Genomic DNA, 23,158 nt, shown 5'->3' with positions numbered 1-23,158 from the left:
TGGCTCTGTGAGTGGTTGTGTCAGAGTCTGTGTGGGTCAGTGAGTGGGTGCATCAGTGTCTGTGTGGGTCTGTGAATGGATGTGTCCCTGCCTAAGTGGGTTAGTGAATGGGTGTGTCAGTGTCTGAGTGGGTCTGTGAAGAGACCGTGAGTCTCTGAGTGGGTATGTGACTGGGTGTGCGAGGGTTGGAGTGGGTCTGTGGGTGGGTGTGTCTGGGCCTGAGTGGGTCAGTGAGTTGGTGCATCAGTGTCTGAACTGGTTTGTGAATGTGTGCCTGAGGCTCTGAGTGGTCTGTGAGTGGGTGTATGAGTGTCACAGTGGGTCTGTGAGTGGGTGCATTAGGGTCTCACTGGGTCTTTGAGTGGGTGTATGAGAGCCTGAGTGGATTTGTGAATGTGTGAATCAGTGCCTGAGTGGGCCTGAGTGGATGTGTCAGTGTCTGTGAATGGGTGTGTGAGGGTCTGAGTGGGTCTGTGAGTGGGTGCATGAGGGTCTGAGTGGATTTGTGAGTGGGTACATGAGGGTCTGAATGGGACTGTGAGTGTATGCATGAGGGACTGTGTGGGTGTGTGAGGGTCTGAGAGGGTCAGTGAGTGGGTGCATCAGTGTCTGAGTGGGTCTGTGAGAGGGTGTATGAGGCTCTGAGTGGTCTGTGAGTGGGTGTATGAGTGTCTCAGTGGGTCTGTGTGTGAGTGCATCAGTGTCTCACTGAGGACCTTATTACAAGTTTGGCAGTATTTTGGGAAGACCACTGCAGTTGTGTCCACCAAAACACGCCTGTGTTGGGGGTATCCCGTCTGCCGTATTAACAGTCCACAGAGAAGACCACCAAATTACAGCCACAAATCAGACACTGCCAGGACATCTTAGGATGGGATAGAGGCAGTCTCAGCGCTGCAATGCCAAACATATTCCACCCTCCAGAATATGACCCACAAATCAGCACAGCGGTCATTGCACAGATGAAAACCATTGGTGGAGAGGAACTGCTGCGGTCAAAAACACACCTCCACCAGAACACGGCACCACATTGGATACCTCAAAATATACACATATCTGCCACATCAACACACACCACTGTTAAACACACCCCCATACAACCCATAACTCTTTGCAACCAAAATGTCATACACTGACAGCGAGGAGCACACAAACTAAAGGCACTGCACTCGGACACCATACACACTATCACACACAAAACTCAGCACACACCACACAACTTCACCATTGACACAATATACAAATCGTCACAGCACACAAACAACCAGCACACACAACCAAGCACCCCCACCCCACCAAGCACCGTATACTGCACCCTTGCAACCTACACTCCCCCACTCATAATGCAACTACCATGTCCTGTCAAAAACACCCACGCTTCACAGATCATGAATTGAGGGTCATGATAGATTAAATCATCAGGGTACAGCCACAACTGCTTGGAGCACAGGTCCAACAAACATCCATAGCCAGGAAAATTGAGTTATGGCAGAGAATCGTCAACAGGGTCAACTCAATGGGCAACCATCCACGCACATGGGAGGACATCTGGAAGAGGTGAAATGACCGATAGGGGAAGGTGAGTTCCATGGCATCCAGGCACCAAATTGCTGTGATGAAGACTTGCGGTGGGCCCCCACCTCCTCCCTCAGAGTTTGCATAGTAGGAGGAGACGGTCTTGGACATCCTGCATCCTGAGTGCCTGACTGGAATACCTGGAGGACTGGACTCTGGTAAGTAACTAACACTCCCCTAGGACTAATTTGTCCAGTCCAGCATGCTACCCCAACAACCTATCACTCCCCAGTCACCATATCTACCCCTACACCTCCAACACAATCACCTAAAGCCTCTCCACTGCATGCCACACCACCACCCAATCACAATGTCCAGACAGTCCCTGCCCAGTGCATGGATAGCACTGCCAATACCCATCACTACAACTCACACAATGCACCTGCGTATCCTCATAAAAAGCTGATATGTCTACATCACAGTTCGACACCCGCATGTACAACTATTGCACCTCAAACACCATCAGGATGCTATGACTGAGGACTTATACAAGGCCGTGACAGGAATGCAATCCTCATTCATCAACCCTCAATGGAACACAGTACCCATTTCACTGTCCATTACCCACAAACAATGTATGCAGTGATGCACAAGCCATTGCCATAATTGGGAATCCAGTCAAGCCAATGAATGCATCAGAAAAAGACATCAACATTCATACCTCCACTAGTGACACTCTCCTCCTTAATTCACAGGTACCCCTGCCACTGCCACCATGGAGAGAATGCCATGGAGACGATGCCAGGCAGACAGCCCTCCCAGCATGAAGGCCCCAATGATGACAACGCCTCAGGATGTCTGGACATTGACGACTTACCTGGCCTATCTGAGACACCTGATCAGTCCACCACTCCCAGCCTCACCCTGCCCACATCCAACCTCCCCAACCTGTGGCATCAAAATCATAGCCAACCTCCCGTCCCCAAACCTGTGTCCCAAGGACTGATCAATCATTAGTGTGCCCCACAGTATATTGAACCTGAGTTGACCCCTCACATCCAAGACAATGAAGGTCCTAGGTTAACTGGGAGTGGGCACACCATGCCAGGGGCACAGGTACAGGGGTTATAGGCTGTGGGAGGGCACCTGTGGTGCCAGGTGAGGGGGCACCCAAGGGACTCACCTGGACAGGAAACCATCTTTCAAGTCCTGGGAGCATACCAGCAATCCCCGAGCAAGATGGGCCAAATACTGACCATTCTTGAGGAAAACCAAAGGCTGCAGAGGAAATACCACCAGGAGGCCATGCAGGAGTGGCAGGCATGCAATGTCACCATGGCCTCCATTGCAGGGGTGCTCAAGGAGCGCACCACCATCATGCATGCTTCCTCCACCCACCAGAAGGCCCCTTTCATTAGCCAGATACCAACTGAGCCATCAACATCAGCCTCAGCTAGTGGAATGGAGGCCCAGTCAGAGGAACCACAGGTCACTGGCACCCCGCCATCTGTAGCTAAGGAACCCCCCGCAAACGTGGCCATCTATCCAGAGATCCTTCAGGAGCAGATGCCAAGACTAAACCTGCTGCCAGGAAGTGGCCCACTGCTCAACATTCTCCCTTGTGTGCCACTGAGACACCGTATTGGCTGTTCACTTTTATGTCTCTTTTTTCACTAGGCCCTTGGTTACTGGACCTGTACTACTTACAGCTAGGCCACCTACTCTAATGATTACTACAACAATGACCCCACTAGTGAACTGTTCGACACATTGTGCACAATGAACAGCATAGAACACAGGGACTTCCTTTGTGTCTTTATTGTAAAATGTACACATGTAAATCCTACCAAAATGTAATGTGTGTATATTCCCCTTCACCAAAAGTCTGTTACATGGAAAGCAGAGGGAGGCTTTCCTTGCAGGTGACACAGTACATTAGACATGTTCCAAAATCCAGTTGCAATTTTAACCTTTAGTAGAGGCCTTTTGAACAAATACAAGTTGAGAATAGATTAACTTTCTAGAAGATCAAGGAACTTTGTGAATAATTTGCCTTGTGGAAGAGATTATTTTTGATTATTGTTTTGCTCATAAATAAAAAGAGCTGAAAAGAGAAATTGATATGTTAAAGCCGCTTTGCATTTTTGTTTTTTGATTTTTGTTTTTGATTTTTAAATTTGGACTTTGGTCTGAAATTAGATAACTTGTGGATTCAAATCACAGTAGATGTAATAAATACAAATATGTATGCATAGGTTTAGGAGTGGTGACGGTAATCATGATTATGTTAGTGTTTATTGGATTGAGTTTCCTCACAGGAAATTATTTGGAGAAAGTTCCTTCCACAAGTGCCCCGACTGTAGCAAATTCCATCACAAATTCAGATCCCTTGCACAAAGATGAGGAATTCTCACAAACTGATGATTCTTGAGGTGATTTGTCAGCAAATGTCTATTATAAACTCTTGTATGAATGTGCAGACATCATGGAAGCTAGAAAGTGCACACAGTTGCCTCCATCAGTGAGGGAGAAAATCACATATCATTGTTGACCCCTAACCTATGGAATTTCCTGTACTCTTCTATTAACACTGTTGTATCACCAGGAGTAGTATCGATACTTTTACTCAAATTATGACCTAGTGTTTTCAATTGTCCCTCTCATGAAATATTTGAGTAACATTGGTAAAACAAAAAACATTGACACAGAGGGAGGTTTCCTTGAGCCTACATTGATATTTGGTGCAGGTTATACCCATAAGAACAATTTGACTTTCATACTTACAGGGAGTGCAGAATTATTAGGCAAATGAGTATTTTGACCACATCATCCTCTTTATGCATGTTGTCTTACTCCAAGCTGTATAGGCTCGAAAGCCTACTACCAATTAAGCATATTAGGTGATGTGCATCTCTGTAATGAGAAGGGGTGTGGTCTAATGACATCAACACCCTATATCAGGTGTGCATAATTATTAGGCAACTTCCTTTCCTTTGGCAAAATGGGTCAAAAGAAGGACTTGACAGGCTCAGAAAAGTCAAAAATAGTGAGATATCTTGCAGAGGGATGCAGCACTCTTAAAATTGCAAAGCTTCTGAAGCGTGATCATCGAACAATCAAGCGTTTCATTCAAAATAGTCAACAGGGTCGCAAGAAGCGTGTGGAAAAACCAAGGCGCAAAATAACTGCCCATGAACTGAGAAAAGGCAAGCGTGCAGCTGCCACGATGCCACTTGCCACCAGTTTGGCCATATTTCAGAGCTGCAACATCACTGGAGTGCCCAAAAGCACAAGGTGTGCAATACTCAGAGACATGGCCAAGGTAAGAAAGGCTGAAAGACGACCACCACTGAACAAGACACAAGCTGAAACGTCAAGACTGGGCCAAGAAATATCTCAAGACTGATTTTTCTAAGGTTTTATGGACTGATGAAATGAGAGTGAGTCTTGATGGGCCAGATGGATGGGCCCGTGGCTGGATTGGTAAAGGGCAGAGAGCTCCAGTCCGACTCAGACGCCAGCAAGGTGGAGGTGGAGTACTGGTTTGGGCTGGTATCATCAAAGATGAGCTTGTGGGGCCTTTTCGGGTTGAGGATGGAGTCAAGCTCAACTCCCAGTCCTACTGCCAGTTCCTGGAAGACACCTTCTTCAAGCAGTGGTACAGGAAGAAGTCTGCATCCTTCAAGAAAAACATGACTTTCATGCAGGACAATGCTCCATCACACGCGTCCAAGTACTCCACAGCGTGGCTGGCAAGAAAGGGTATAAAAGAAGGAAATCTAATGACATGGCCTCCTTGTTCACCTGATCTGAACCCCATTGAGAACCTGTGGTCCATCATCAAATGTGAGATTTACAAGGAGGGAAAACAGTACACCTCTCTGAACAGTGTCTGGGAGGCTGTGGTTGCTGCTGCACGCAATGTTGATGGTGAACAGATCAAAACACTGACAGAATCCATGGATGGCAGGCTTTTGAGTGTCCTTGCAAAGAAAGGTGGCTATATTGGTCACTGATTTGTTTTTGTTTTGTTTTTGAATGTCAGAAATGTATATTTGTGAATGTTGAGATGTTATATTAGTTTCACTGGTAATGAAAAATAATTGAAATGGGTATATATTTTTTTTTGTTAAGTTGCCTAATAATTATGCACAGTGATAGTCACCTGCATACACAGATATCCACCTAACATAGCTAAGACTAAAAACAAACTAAAAACTACTTCCAAAAATATTCAGTTTTGATATTAATGAGTTTTTTGGGTTCATTGAGAACATGGTTGTTGTTCAATAATAAAATTAATCCTCAAAAATACAACTTGCCTAATAATTCTGCACTCCCTGTATATTGGTAGAAAAGGAATTCACTGCATAAGTTACAGAAAGAAGAAAAGCTATGAAATCCAGGATAGAAAAGAGAATAGTTGAACACAAAAGGGAAACAGATGCAACACATTCAGTGGCTGGAAACCAAGGATTTATGGCCTTAGACAGGCAACATGCAGGGACATTTTGTGTATATGGACCTAAATCAAAAACAGACATGCTTTCTGATGGATCTCGTGAATGCAGACATGTGTTTGTGTTTGTGTTTCAAAGTGTTTGGATTTTCATTCTGAATGGACCAGATCCCACAATACCAGGTATTTATTTCATATGTGGGAAAATGCATATTACAAGCTGCTGCAAGGCTGGTAAGGTACATGTTACCTGAGAGTAGTTTTTCCAAAGATTTATCATGTGGACCATTTTAATGATCTATTCTGGGATGAGAAATGAAACTCCAGAGTCAAAAAGAGAAGCTAGTGCTTCAAAGATTGTGAGAGATATTTTTGGTACCATAGTTCCATCAGTAGGTGTGATCTTGAATGCTATCAATATTAGAAAGTTGTTAACAATAGGAGATAAATTATCTACATACACTGTGGGTGCCATATTGTTAATGCACACAGAAATGGTTGCTTTTACATCAATTGTTTTGCAAAATTGTCTTACATTAGACATACTGCTCAGAAAAGAAGGCAGAGCCTACAAAATGGTACATGCGCAAACAATGTTGCACTTTACCGGACAATAGTAACGAGATAAGAAAATACATTGCAAAAATGACTGACTTGAACAAAAGACCCCAAGGAATTAACAGCCATAGGTGCCTGGAAAGCTAAAAGTAGTGTTTTTCAGCCACTTAAAGGTGGTTTGGAAACTTAGGAAGAGGAATTGTGGGAGCCATTCTGAGACCCTTGTGGATAATAGCTCTGTGTGCCCTAGTTGCATTTGGTCTGTATAAATTGTTCAAAAGGCTTAAAGAAAGAGAGCAAAGAATAGAAAGAGAAGAGATTCAAATGGAAACTAGGATAAGTATATATTATTTTAACCTTAGGTGACGTTAAACGATTAGAGGATGACAAAAGACCTTATCAGGATAGGCCTCTGAAATTTTGAGCTGTGTCATTAAATAAGAACTAGAGTATTTTGTGATGGTTACATGCACCATCAAAGGGGGGACTAATGTAGTTAAAATATATTGGTGTCTCTCATGTCACAGAAGTCATCAATATGTGTCAATATGTGCATTATGTTAAGCAAAGTACTAATACTTTGAATGTAGAAAGTTTTTATGAGAAATCATTATAATTGTACATTAGTTTAAACTAGTGTTAGAAACCCTAGTGGTATCGCTTATAAATCATTTGTTTGCAAGATCTAATTGATATGATGTTATAATTTAGACCTTAGACTAACAGAATATATTGAAATTATATTGAATTTATAATGATAAATGATGTAAATATGTGTGCAAAAGAAGAGAAATGCAATTCTGTGTTACAACAATTGAAATGCATCAGTAGAGCTTTTCATTGAAAATGAATGTAACATGCATATTATTGAAGCATTATTAATGTTGAATTCATAAGTTAACATACTAAAGGTGTTTATGAAAACACTTGAGTTAGCCTAAGTGAGCCCTTTTGGATTTGTATTTTGTGACTGTGCAGGAAATGCTGATTCATATCCATAACATTGGCTTTCTTTCAGTCTTCGTTCCCATGCGAAGACTAGCTTTGGTAGTAGGCATTATTGTTTAGACATAGAGAGAAAGTGTAACTGAGTGCCTGAAATTGGAATATCCTGAATATATGGACCAATAAATGATCCAAATGTTTCAATCCTGTGTGGAGCTACATGGATGGACGAGGTTCCCATGACAAACCTGAGTTTGGAAGTCGATGTTTCAACCTGGAGTCATGTGATCGATTATTATTGGATGATGCCCCTTCAACATAATATAGACTGCTTTTTGGAGTGAATCTGATTACTTTTTGAATTTTCCTATATTGTTGACCTATTGGACTTTGGTCAGAGAGCCCTCCAGAATCCTGAAGATGAAAAGCAGAGCCCCTGTTCCTGTATCTCTGAATTTTGAGCCCCTTGGCTAGGTTCTTCTTCTCTGCTTTGGCCCTTTGACATGCTCTATTGCGATTTAGAGAAACTTTCCTAACCTCCCTTTCAGAACACTCTTGATCAAGCTTCTGACATGCTCACTCTGTTGCTTTTTTACATATCTTTTGATCACCTTCATTAGTACCTTGTTGCCCGAGATTTCTTTTTCCAAATTCCTTTTGCTCTTTTTGTCCTTTTTGTCATTTGCCCACATATGTTTCACTGCACAAAGGTTAATACTTTATTTGGCCATGGTACAGTTTTCCCTTTGCTCAGCTGAAATTCTAATCCTAATTATTTGAAACTAAATGATGCTTGCTAAACCTGAGCAATATTTACTTTCTATAAAGTAACCGATCTTGTTGATGTTATGTGTTTTCGTTATTGAATTCTTAGTTTTAATAATGTTGGTGTGTCTGAATTTATTTTGCCACCTTGGGCAACCCTTGGCGATACTGTATCTTTATAACTTTGCCCTGAGAGTAATTTACAGTACTTTGATCTTGAGTTTGTAATAAATCACTTAACTTTATTCCTGACAAGAATTTTACATGTATGGCCAAATGGGTAAATACTGTTTAATTTATTTAGTCTGAAATGAAATTGAGTTGAATGGTTCTACCACCCTCTGTTGCAGGGTCCAAAGGTCCTCCTAGCTAGATGACCACTGATTCCTGCGAATGATATAAACGCTCCAGCACAATATACCTAAACAATGATGTAAGATATTTTACTTCCTTCTAGGCAGCTAGCTGTAATCGGTTTTATTTACAACTAAGGAGGAATGACACACTTGCAACCTTTTACAAACACCTTCCACTTTTTAAACACAGACCACACAAAAGAATATAAATGCATGTGAATGTGTTCTGCCCAAGATAAAATGCAAACCTACTGTTGGACCTGACCCTTTTTACAGGGTCATTCCCCAAACTTTTTGCCTTCTCCTATTGTTTTTCTGACCCTTTTTGTCAATGTTATGACTCTGGTCACTTTATCACTGCTGATCAGTGCTAAAGTGCAAATACTCTCCCTTGTAAACTTGGAATGATTAGTTTATACCTGATTGGCACATCTAATTTACCTGTAAGTCCCTTGTACAGTGATATCCCTATACCCAGGGCCTGTAAATTGAATGCTGCTAGTGGATCTGCAGCACTGTTTGTACCACCGACAGAAGTCGCCTTACAACCCTATCTCAGGCCTCCTAGCTCAGGGCTTGTATGCCCAATTTACTGCAACAGGGACCTGGCATCTAAATGTACTTGCCAGGCCTGGAACTTCCCTTTTCCTACATATAAGTCACTCCTAAGGTAGGCCCCAGCTAGCCCTATGGGCAGGGTGATATGTATGTAAAAGGCAGGACAAGTACCTAGCTGTATGGCCTGTCCTGGTAGTGACAAACAGCCTATTTGGTTTATCATTGCTGTGAGTGATGCCTTCTCATAGGATTGCATTGAAAATGCGTCACCACTGCTGGGAAGATACAGGACACTGCTTTACCGTCGACACTAGCGCATCACTGCTTCTGTGAGACTCAAGAGCATTGCTTTGCAGAATGTGTGATATATCATCTCCATCCTCGGTGCATCTCCGACTTTGCACTGCTCTGAGCTGATGCATCGCCTACATATTATGAATTGATGCCAATGCATTGCCTCTATTACTCCTTGCTTCATGTCCTTGACTTCCATGCATCTGAAACCTAAGGGCCTCATAATGACCCTGGCAGTCACCAGACCGCCTAGGGTCATATTTGTGGTTGGACCGCGACATTATGCCTGTGGCAGAGCCGCCACGGTCCAACCGCCAACACCGGCAGGCAGCTGCCAGCCTGCAGCCTGTCGGTCTTGTCGGTTGTAATCCACCAGGGCAGTACTGCAAGCAGCGCTGCCCTGGGGCTTTAGAGTCCCCATCCGCCATGTAAAGGCTGGCGGAATGGGGGACTTAGGGGCCCCTTCACTGCCCACGATCTTGTAATGGACAGTGCAGGGGCCCTCATGCACAGCCCTGTCACGCACTCCACTGCCCGAATTACAGACACTGAAATGCACAACGGGTGCTGCTGCACCCACTGCACCGCCACATTGACGCCGGCTCCATTAGGAGCCAGCTGCAATGTTAAGGCCCTCTTTCCTGCTGGGCCGGCTGGTGGAAACACTGTTTCTGCCTGCTGGTCCAGTGGGGAACTCAAAACAGGACTGGCAGAGTTCAGGCCTCAAATGTTGCCTGATGGCAGTAAGAGTTTTGCAGGGGGCCTCCGCCGCCCGGCAAATTCATAATGAGGCCCTAAGTTACTGTTTTCAGCGGACCAAGGCTGGTCTATGTATTTGACATGTGTTCCATTGTGGTCAGCCTGGCTTTTCAGATCTGAGCCGCTCTATTGGGACCAGATAGCCTTAGTTGGTGCTTTCTCTTCTAAGCACTACAATTGTTTATTCTTTAAAAATTCATATCTTGACTTCAACTTAATGAATTTTCATTGTTTTGGTCTTGTTTGTTCAGTTTTACTGTATTAAGTGATGCACTAATACTTTACACATTGCCTCTTAAGTTAAGCGTGACTGTTCTGTGTCAAGCTACCAGAAGGTGAACACAGGTTAATTTTTGGTGTGTATCTGACTTACCCTGATTGTGGTTCCCGCTAGGACAGATCGCATAAATCTGCCAATCAGAAAACCAGTTTCTAACACTCATAAAGTAAAATGAGCAACCAATGCAAGTAATGAGCACCTCTCAGGCATTATTCAAGGGCTACGAATCAGAAGCAAAGCTGCTATACTATCAAAGTACTAAAAATACATTTTCATGAGCCGGAGATGTCTTATCGACGTTTGTGCTATCTTTATGCCCTACTTGAGAAGTGCATAATCTTGTTCATCATTTACAGGTGTGAGTTTGGCAGGAAGATATAAGCAGAATGACTAACATGTTTTCTTTAGTTCAGCTCCCTTTGAAGTAAAGAGGAACACTTCATTGCTCTTATTTATGACACTGGGGAATTAACCTACATAGCACTTCCACAAGTACGAAGACGTTTGTAGGATGCAGCCATTTTAATTGCTGTGTGCATTCATGTCTTTCTTTCTTCAACTCTCTCCACGAGCTAAATGAATTTCAAATGTTGTTTTGATATCACATTTTAGTTCTCCGTTGTGGAATTCAACTTTTCTCCTCAAACCACAAGGTATAACCAGAGGTCTAACAGACATGGTTTTCTGCCATAAAATGCATATTTTAGCTGCCATGGATTAGTGTGACAAGAAAAATATAGTGACAGATTTAAGAAAAGGGGTGCTGCACCCAGAGGCGGTCGCCACAAATCACAAGGGGGGGGGGAGGCAGACACGCAGGGGAGAAAATAAAAAGTAAAATAAAAGAAATTTAACTTACCTTCAAGGACGCTGTAGTCTCGTTCGTCACTCCTCTTCTGTCGATGTGGTGTCCCAGCAAATCGGTGGGACCACAGCACAGGCTCCCAGCAAACCTGCCACTGCTTACTTGCTAAACATAGCATGTAAGCAGCATCAGGATTGGTCTGAGTGGCAGTCATTGCTGCTAAGACACAAGTCTGGGATCTGTGCTGTTTCTCCAGCTTGGCTGTGTACACAGCCTTGCTGGAGATACCTAAGTGTGCATGTGTGTTTTGATGGCCTCAGACGGCTGGCCAAACACACATGCGCATTTAGGTGCACTCTCTCCTCCTTCCTCCTCACACCTCTTGTGGCACAGCCCCACCCGTACCTGCACTGTTGTGCCAGAAGCAGAAAAATAAAATGATAGAAAACTGATTTTTTATTTTTCTGCTTCTGGCTCAGCCAGTGGGACGACGCTCCTTCACCATAGCAAAGGAGTTGCCCATGGCTGCACTCAGTGCAGCGCCACTTTACTTGCGCCCATTAGCTCCCCATACTTCCACCATGTGTGTGCTGTATTTAAAATACGGTGCACCATGGTGCGGGGTAGGGGGAAATAGCATCTACATTTTTGATTCTGTTGATGTACTGCTCAGGGTTATCACCAAAATGCTGGCACTAATTCGGGACAGTATATAGGGGCCCATTATAAATAATTGGGTGCTCCCTTTTAATACCTGTCCTGAGCAGGAGTTAAGAATGCCACAAAAAAAGGCACAAAGAAATCTTTTAGATTTCTTTGCGACATTTTTTCGGTCCCACTAATGGGGGAATGCCTCTCTTGCATACATTATGCCTGGAGCAAGCATAATGTGGCACAAGGGGTTACAAAGTGGCGCAATGCATGCATTGCGCCACTTTGTAAATCTGGTGCAGCGATTTTGGCCTCGTAGGGTCACATTAGCGTAAAAAAAAAAAGAACGTTAATGTGGTGCAAGGAGGCCCTAGGCCTGCTTAAATCTAGGCCAAAGTATCTTACTTGTTAGTGTTGTCTGCAAATCCTCTAATTCAAAATTAAGGCCCATATTTATACTTTTTTAGGGATGCGTTTGCGTCATTTTTTTACGCAAAAACAGCGCAAACTTGCAAAATACAATTGTATTTTGTACGTTTGCACCGTTTTTGCGTCAAAAAGCATCGCAAATGTGGTGCTAGAAAGAGTATAAATATGGGCTAAATGCGAGCATGGGGTTGTTTAGGCCGTTCACCAATTATTGGCAAGAGCGATAGTGTATGCCTTGAACTGCCTGTAGGAGAATTCCGTTTACATACAAGGTGGATATCTTACAACTATGCCCAGACAAAATTGTTATTACGCCGGTATAATCTTGCATCATTTATGGCATTCTGGCCCTCATTCTGACCCTGGCGGTTTGAAACCGCCAGGGCAGAGGGCAGAGGAAGCACCGCCAACAGGCTGGCGGTGCTTCCTGGGCCATTCTGACCGCGGCGGTAAAGCCGCAGTCAGAAAAGGGGAACCGCCGGTTTCCCGCCGGTTTCCCGCCGGTTTACCCCTGGCCCAGGGAATCCTCTATGGCGGCGCTGCTTGCAGCGCCGCCATGGGGATTCCGACCCCCTTCCCGCCATCCTGTTCCTGGTGGTTTTTACCGCCAGGAACAGGATGGCGGGAACGGGTGTCGTGGGGCCCCTGGGGGCCCCTGCACTGCCCATGCCACTGGCATGGGCAGTGCAGGGGCCCCCTAACAGGGCCCCATAATGATTTTCAGTGTCTGCTTTGCAGACACTGAAAATGGCGAAGGGTGCCACTGCACCCGTCGCACCCCTACAACTCAGCCGGCTCCATTCGGAGCCGGATTCATTGTTGAGGGGGGTTTCCCGCTGGGCCGGCGGGCGGCCTTCTAGCGGTCGCCCGCCGGCCCAGCGGGAAAGCCAGAATGGCCGCCGCAGTCTTTTGACCGCGGTGCGGTCATTCGGCGGTTCCCTCCAGGTGGGCGGCTCCCGCCGCCAGCCGGGGTCAGAATGACCCCCTCTGTGTTACGCTTGTCACACAAAATTACGCCATTAAATTATTTCGAGTCCATTTGGGTTAAAACCCTATGGCTGGGCAATGTGAACAGAACGTGAGCAGAAGTTCTTGCTTCCTGTGGTATTTCTTTTTTTTTTTTAGCACAAAATACATCCTCCTGTCAAAACAACGAGAAAAAGCAATTTAAAAACAAAATATAGCTCTATGTACCCTACATGCATTTTGAATAATTTTATACAATTTTCCAAAATTTGTTTGGATTATGAAAAAGGAATTTAGATGAATTTCGCACACCATTAGTTTCAGATTGATTATACTTTTTCTAGCAATAATTTCAATTCAAGGCAAGGTGTTCCTCGTTGGGTGAATGAAAACCAAGAAACTGCATTCCTCGCAAGACCATCAGCAACATTTTCGAGGGCTAATGGGTATTTGGAAAATTAATCTAATGTCCTTAATACATAGTGAGTTTTCCCCTCCCGTTTCTGTCCAGGACAACATGATGTGTACAGCGATTGGAAAGTGCAAAACTCTACTGGGAAAAAGGTCTCCATTGAAGGTGGCTGTGGTGTGAGTTTTCCATTTGATGAAGCTTCCACAACCAGGAAAGCTAACATTTGCATCACGTTGAATGAGGCGGAGATGAGAGATATGAGAGGACAGGACAGCCACCATTTTTTGTGGCTATCTGTTCGCCCCTCACCACCTCTATACTAGGATATGATGTGGCGTTACGGCATGAGCTGAGACTACGGAACTCTAGAACCTGGGTTGAGCCTAGGCGTTGGCTCAACTTTCAATCATCCTGAGAAATTCACTTTATCTTCCTGTGCCTAAAAAATAAATCTGACATTGTGCAATGTAACTAACACTCATCTAAAGCTACCCAACATCTTCGGGTGAAGTCTGAGATATATAAACCTGTAATAAATAAATAGAGCCCTTAGATTCTCTCCGGAGCACACCTTTTCACTATCCCTATCTGGATTCTGCAAAATGTCTGAGATATATATAAACTGTAATTAATTAATTAATAGATAGATAGATAGATAGATAGATAGATAGATAGATAGAAAGATAGATAGATAGATAGATAGATAGATAGATAGATAGATCCCTTAGATTCTCTCCAGAACACACATTTTCACTATCCCTATCTGCATTCTGAAAAACTTTGGCATTCTTGGCTGATACATCAACAGTGGACACCATGGTAGGATGAGACAATACATTTCAGCTCGTTTTTCCATTTATGCACTTGAGATCCTTTTTAGGGAACACAATACAATTAGGAAAGCAGTTGCAAGCTTCAGGTTGATTCGTCAGAAGTTTAGTGGTAAACACTGGCTCAGCTCAAATTACCCAGAGGTCTCTGCAATTCCTTGCATGCATCCTTTGCAGAGCTCTGTAGACCGCCCTTTAACACTTCAAAGCCTGACTGATCTTGTGTCCCAAATATTGAAAGTAGGTTCATTCCAGGCTTTATTTAATACCATTATTCCTTAGGTTGATATTATGACAGCAAACATTTCGTTTCGTTCTTGCTGTCTAGTATGCATGGTCGAATATAGGCCACTACACTGCATGGACAACTTTAATGACTCTTTTGAATTAACATGCAGCCTTGGCACCTCATATAACCATCTGCTGGTCATGGGGGATTTCAACTTTTGGTATGAGAACCCTCCCACGAATTACAAGGACAAAGGTCCTGATTCTAACTTTGGAGGACGGTGTTAAACCGTCCCAAAAGTGGCGGATATACCACCTACCGTATTACGAGTTCCATAGGATATAATGGACTCGTAATACGGTAGGTGGTGTATCCGCCACTTTTGGGACGGTTTAACACCGTCCTCCAAAGTTAGAATCAGGCCCAAAGTGTTCTGTGATCTCATGCTTCTTTTGTTTTTCACATAACAGGCCCATTTGCCTACCCATGCTAATGTGCATATTTTAGATTTAGTATTGTCACACAACACACCTATCTAGAAGGTGTTGGCCCCACCTTACATATGGGCAGATCACCACCTCATTCAACCTAAAGTATATCTTAATACCTGCACTGCATAGAGTAATGCGTGCCCCTGCATCTTCTGCAACTGGAGCAGGGTGAGTGTCCAGAAAATGGCTGTTACCCTCTGTGAAACCTACCTAGTCCCCAATCGTTTCCTGAACAGGCTTCTTGTGTTTTTTGCAACTGGCTACAGTACACTCATGTTGTTCATGTCCCAGAACTTACTTGATTGATGAATTCTCCTTCTAAACACTTTCCTTGGTTAAATGATGAATTGAAAGCAGCAAAGCTCAGCCTACGAAGGCTTGAAAGGCAGGGGCGTAAGAGCTATCACACTTTAAGGATAGCATGTTTTAGTGAGGGCTTGAGGAAGTATAAAAGCATGCTGCTCACCACCAAATCCTCTTTTTATTCTAGCTGCATTCATTTAGTGACAAATAGACAAAAAGAAACTTTTAAATTGTTAAACTTCTTTTAAGTGAGTATAAAACCATCCCAAACTCTTTGCAATCCACACAGTACATTTTTTCAAGGAGAACATTAGGTCAATTAAGGATGGCATTTCGACCCCTTCTCAGTTTCAACAACCTGGTAGGAATGTGGATGGGGTGTTAAAGTGGGGAGAAACCTAAGCTATTACCTCAGATCAGATAGTAGGTTTCACGCATCAGGCCAATTGGACCAAATCAACATTGTATAGAGGGGATGTCAAATGCATGACATCATAATCACCACAACAATATAAAATCAATACAATCTACAATCTCATATTACTTCAAACACTACACCAGTTTTAGTAAAAGGTTAACATTTTTATTTCCCTATATTAACAACGCTAAAGTCACGAAAATAATTCTCAAGCACAAATGATACATACAGAGATTCAACAAAGACTAATTAGAATGCCTCATATATCTGAGTTTAATCAAATCAAGTAAACAAATCAATTCAATGATTATAACACAAGAACATAGCACCAGGATCTGTGCTAAAGTAATCAAATACATCAGAACAAATGCTAAAACATCAATAGCAATTCAAGAGCATGTGAAGAAAAGCATTTCCCTCATTCGCAACTAATTAACATTAACATGTTGGGCTTCATGTAAAGGTTTTAGTAACACAAATTTAGAAAAACATCTAACTCGGGTAATGTTAAAAATCATTAGCAGCAGTTAAATCAGTGAGTTGCAGCTCGTCCCTGAAAAACAAAAAAAAACATAAGTGCAATTTATACATTATCAAATGCACTACAAAATCAGCAAGTTCATCTGCTTCATCAGAGGGACACCCTCAGCAATCAGCATCAGAAAACAGGATACAGGATGGGACAAGGTAATGGTTTAGATTTTGGATCTAAACCATTAAAGCATTTTGAACATAAACTCCCAAAGATCTGTCAGAGTGACAAAACCCAAAACCAGCCCAAGAGACTCTCTAAAGCTCTCCCAATAAGAATGAAACTCAAACCTCCCAAAAAAAAACTCTCAGTAGGACTCGCTTAAAAAAAGTGGTGACCAAACATTAAATTAAAACTGACAAATGAAAATGATTAGACAAAACATAAGGTGAGCAAAGTATGACCAATTAGAATAAAAACAGATATCTAGAAATTACACATTTAGACAACATTCAAGTTTTCCATTGGTTTTCGAATCCCTAAACTAATACATTTGTATCCTAGACTTCCTTTTCTTCAGTCTCGTAGTTGGATCCTTCGTTTCCCCCTCAGCAAGAACTCGTACTCAGGATACATGATTTAACATTGTTTCATTAATTTCCACCCTTAAGGAAAACACACATGTTAATAACATTTCTCTAACAATGAGAACAGTTGAAACATTTCATTAATTACATCATACAACAACCTTGTATATGCTTATGCTTTAGTCCTGTAGATGTCACTGTTAACACATTTATTGGTTAAGAAACATACTAGAGAAACTTTGTGTAGAATAAATGAAAATTATTCTGTTCATGCTAAGTTAACAAAGACCTACATAAGATGGTGGCCATTTCATAAAACACTTGTTTTCATTACTATATTCATTAATCAAAGTTAAAACACATTTATAAAATGGGTACATTATCAAATAGAGATTTTTATCACTATAATCTCTGCTTCCACAATCCCTCCTCTGATGACTATATGAGTCATCACACAAACCTTTCAAATACATTTATTTATTTCAATTTAGAAACATTTAGAACCTTATCTCTTTTGTTTTCTTATAAATCTTCTTTCGCTTCATTTTGTCCTCATAACATTTTTCTATATGAACATCCAAACTCTTTTAATTTTTCTCAAACTTTCATTTCTAAAATATTTTATAAATGTTGTATGTTCCCCATATTCCAATTAAACAAAACGCTGTAATTGAAACCCATTTGATCACTTTCAATACTATTCCTTTTCCCAAGTTGCCAAACCAATTTCCCACTCAAGCAATTCCCTTGCCAACTTTTTCCCAGATAGTAGATTCAGTTAGTTCTTTTAATTCAGTTTTATCATCTGTTAGATTATTAATCAATCTCTAACAAATTTAGAATTGTCCGGTATGTACGAACAACAGTGCCGCGGACCAAGAAATTTGCAAACTCAGCCCTCCTTTGCTAAAAGCATGTCTAATGCAAGGTGGTTCTGAAGAGCCATAGCTCTTGTAGCAGCCAATTCTGTATCTAGGAGTGTGATAGCTCCAGAATAACTTGTCAACATGTGATCCACAACTGCAGGCAATTTCTGTATCTTTATTGAATTGAGAACAACTCCCACTGAAGGAAGTATTGCTCTAAAAATGACTCCCACAATGCTAAAAACTGATTCTCACTTGTGTCTCATTTGAATCTTAGAAAATTTAGGAAACTTCCTCAAGTCTTCCAACTGATATATTTGCGGAAAGACTATTCCCGAATAACATGTACCATACCATCCTCTAGAAAGACAATAATAGGCATTCTTTCCACAGATATAAATTACACCAGGTACTGGAGGGTCTTGTCCATTCAACATAAAACTCCACTTACTCTGTAACAAAAACACATGTCTACATTCACTAGTACCCACATATACTTTATCAAAATGACTTTGAGGCCTATATATACAAAGCTTTCCCACAAGTTCTGCTTGCAATGTTAGTCTTCCATTTTTAGTAATGTCAGTATAAGCATTATCCCTTATCTTAACATTAATCTCTCGTATTCTTTCTCCTGTGTTATCTAAAAATCAGTTCTCTACAGGTGTTAGTAAACAAGTAAGATTAATTTGGTGGGCAAATGCCCTCCCAAAGGTTAATGCAGGCTCAAAGAAATCTATCTTTATTACTATGTTATGAACTTTGGCTATTTTACTCAAATAACCAATAACAGGCACAAAAGTAAGAACTACATCGTAGTTCGAGAAAAAATACTGTATATATTCTTGGTCATAGAAACGTGTTTGTAAAAGACTGCAATCTATAGCATAGATTAGGGGCAAGCTATATTATGTAATTCCTTCCTCCACAGAGGCTGGAATCTGTGTGCAAACAAAACAATCTTTTGCGACCATCACTTCAACATACTCCTGCAATAAGCGATAGAAGACATTAGAAGAAAGCTCTTTCTCCTCGTGTAAATATTTTATATCTATCATAAACCTGTCTATTGTAGAAGACGTATCAGTAGTAGTCTCTAAAGAATTATCAGAAGTGTTTGACTCTGTATCATGGTTGGCTCCATTTATCTCAAAAACAATCAGACCTATAAATAATAATAAACACATTATAGCACAAACAACCGCCAAACCAATACCTATAAACCTACAACCACTATTTTTAGTGTGTTGATTACTAAAGTTTCACATGCTCTATTGAGAATCTGAAATTAGAAGTAAGAAAAAAATGCAACATTACAGCAAAAACTAAAACAAAAATAAAAACAAAATACAAAAATGTTCAAAATTTTTCAAAATTCAGCATCAATCCCTCCTATTTTTTTTTCAAAAGTCCATTTACACAACAAAATCCTCCTTGTCACAATCCGATAATTTTTTTTTTGTCAAAACCAGTTTAGTAGCTTGTCAACATACATTATCAATGTCTCTTTAAGCAAATGTCTCTAGGCATGACTTCTTTCAAAAATCTTTTCTCTTTCAAAATTCAACTTAACACCAAGAAAGAACTGGCCATCTTCACATGCCAAAATATAAACTCGGAATGTTTTTCTCAAAACAAAAATTCAAAAACTCTTCTTGCCATGCAGTTGTACCCAAACATGGCCATTCTTGTGCAGAATATCTCCTGTTTGCAACTCTTTTTCTGTTTGCTCTTGTATTGTTTTCAATTTCTTCTTCACTGATGTTTTCTCTTTCATTCAGCTCTTTTCCTACTTGTATTGATGAAACTACATTTATCTTCTCTCTTTTTTAACTTTTCTCTGGCCAGCTGTCACTTTTCAAGTGTTTTCTTGTCAACACGTTCCTCAGGATTGAACTCAAACTCTTCTCTCCCGATGTTCCTGCAAAAGGCTCAGGAGGAGTCAAATTCACTTGGTCAGGACCTGCCTCAACTCCCTTTCCATTGGGGTCAGTCACTTGTTCAGTCTGGTATGTCAGACTACCTGCTTCTGAGGACACCCTCCTCTGAGTAGAACTTCTCTCCGTCAAGTGTGTTAGATTATCTGTTTCTGAAGACACCCTTCTCTGATCATATCTTCTCTCGACCAGTATTCTTTCTTGTTCTCCTTGCACCGGTTGCCTTATTTTGTCATTTGTAGATGATTCACCTTCCTCCAGGATTCTTTCTCTTTTGTCTGTTAGAGAAATAGGCAAATCAGTTTTATAATTTCCAGGTATTGCTTCCAGTTCTTTTCTTTCTTGTCCCGGCTCTGAAATATTCTTGGCTGCAGGCAATCTCAACAGTTCTTCTTCTTGTTCTGTTGGATTATTCACCTACTGGGTATTGGTTGCATGTACCCAGTTCAGTAGCCCTGCACAGCCGTTGTTGTTATTAGAATTACTAGATAAGGTCCTCTCCACCGTGGCTCTAAACTTTCTCACGTACTTACGAATGACGACCCAATCAGCAGCTTTCAAGTTGTGACCTTGGCCTTAAGATTGTTGAATTGTAGTTGCTTCCACCTGATGAGAAAAAGATTGAACTACATCAGCCAAACCTTTGCAGTAGTCTAACACCATGTCATCTGTAATATTTACAAGAGCATTTGCAGGAATTGCTGGTAGTCTCATTGATCTCCCCATTACGATTTCATGAGGTAACAATCCTTTCTTCTTGTCAGGGGTACTTCTCATTGACATTAAAAACAATGGTAAAGCATCTGGCCATTTCAAATTTGTTGATGGACACATTTTTCCAAGTCTGGACTTTAGAGTTCTATTCATCTGTTCTACAAGTCCTGAAGCTTCTGGGTGGTAGCTACAACAAAGTTTCTGCTGAATGTGTAAAGCTGAACATAGTAACTTTATCACTTCACTGTTGAAGTGGCTTCCTCTATATGATTCTAAAGAGATCGGGAAATGGAAACGTGGAATCAGCTCTCTAAATAGTAACTTAGCTACTATAAGATTGTCATTTCTCCTAGTAGGGTCAGAATCAATACAATGACTAAAAATACACACAATCACCAACATATATTTCAAACCTCCACATTCAGGCATCTCAAAGAAATCCTTTTGCATTCTATTGAATGGACCTCCCGCCAGGCCAGTGTGTCCCATGTTGACTACTGTTCCTTTACCAATGTTCATCTGCTGACAGACAATAAATCCATGTCAAACTACTTTGGCAACTTGTCTAAAACTTTGATTAAACCAATACTGCTTGAAAGTTTGAATCATTGCATCTCTCCCTATATGTGCTTGACCATGGTAATATCTATCCATTTGAATTAGCAAATTATTTGGCAGAACCACTTTTCCCTTTGCTGTCACCCAAACATCATCATCCCTTTGGATACATTTAAGCTTCATTTTGCGCTCTTCTTTTAGAACATTGTCTTGTAGATCCTTCAGCTCTTGCAAAGTATTGACAATTTGCAAGAGCTGAATGTTCATAGTCTTCATTATGCTCAGGCAACAATTCCCACTTTCCTTTAACTGAAATGTCATGCAAGGAACAGAATTTAGCAAATTGATGTGCATATGCATTTACCAAAGTTATATAATCCTGTCCCCTTTGATGTACACTGCATTTCACCACTGCAATTTTCTCCGGTTTCTGAACAGCTTGCAACAATTCATGAATCCTCTCACCATTTCTCATAGGTGAACCAGAAGTTAGGAAACCTCTCTGTGACCATATCTGGCCAAAATCATGCACTATGCTGGATCCATATTGATTATCTGTATAGATTGTTACTTTCATCTGGTCTGAAATCTGGCATGCCCTAGTAGGAGCCACAAATTCTGCTATTTTAGTAGAAAACACTCCTTGAAGCCATGAAGCTTCCAATATGCCCATGATAGTACATACTGCATTTCCTGCTCTCAGTGTGCCCACATTATCTCTTAAGCAGGAACCATCAACAAAAATAATTTGGTCATTGTCTTCTAGGTAGGTATCTCTAATATCCGCCCCTGGTTTTGTACATAGCTCTGTAATTTCCAAACAATCATGTTCAGTATCATCTAATTTATCTGAATCAATTCTTTCAACAGGAAGTAAAGTTGCTGGGTTAAGCACTGTACTTCTTTTGATTGTCATATTTCATATTGTGACCATCTTGCATTGGCCAAGTACTGTGTCTTCGAGTGATTCAATAGAATTTCTATTGAATGAGGTACCATCACAGTAAGAGAGTAGCTCTCCTTTACTTCTGCAACAGAATGCAAACATCCTGGTAAGGCTGCTGTGACTGGGTCCAAAGTAGCTGAAAAATATGCTACTGGACGATTGAAACCTCCATGTGTCTGTGTCAAAACAGATAACGAAAATCCATCACGTTCATGACAAAACAACGAGAAACTCTGTGTGTAATCAGGCATACCCATGGCTGGCCTTGACACAAACTCTCTTTCATCTCATTAAATGTTTTCATACACTCTGCATCCATCATTATAGGATCGTAAATATCCTTATGAGTTAATCTCTGAAGGGGATTTGAAATAGCTGAGAAATTTAGAATCCACTGATGACAATATCCAATCATTCCCAGGAACATCCTCATCTCTTTCTGTGTACCTGGTGCTTTCATCTGTACAATTGTCACTGCTCTCTCTCTTCAGATTCTCCTAGTTCCTTTCTCAATCAGGTGACCCAAATATCTCACTTCCTTCGGACAATATTGTAATTTAGTAGGGGACACTTTATGACCATTGTCTCCCAGGAACTTCAACAAAGTTATTGTATAATTTTTACATCCTTCTTTTGTCTCTGATGCAACCAATAAATCATCTATATATCACACCAATGTTGATTGATGAGGCAACGCTAATGACCCCAGGTCCTTTTTCAAAATTTGATTGAAAATAAATGGCGATTCTGAAAACCCTTGTGGAATTCTACACCAAAAGTTGACTCTGGTCAATAATTTCAAACAAAAGAGATATCTACTATCTTCATGAAGAGGTAAAGAGAAAAATGCTTGACACAGATCTAGCACAGTAACCTACTCAGCATCACACGGAATCTGAAACATGATGATAGCTGGATTTGGCACAACTGGTCAACATTCACTCACAATATCATTGATTTTCCTCAAATCCTGCACAAGTTGAATTTTCCCACATGGTTTTCTCAAACCCATTGTTGGTGAATTACATGGATTACTCAACACTTTTTTAGGACTC

The sequence above is a fragment of the Pleurodeles waltl genome, chromosome 10 (genome assembly GCF_031143425.1).
Source record: "Pleurodeles waltl isolate 20211129_DDA chromosome 10, aPleWal1.hap1.20221129, whole genome shotgun sequence".
NCBI lineage: Eukaryota > Metazoa > Chordata > Amphibia > Caudata > Salamandridae > Pleurodeles > Pleurodeles waltl.
Note: the sequence above shows the minus strand (reverse complement) of the source record.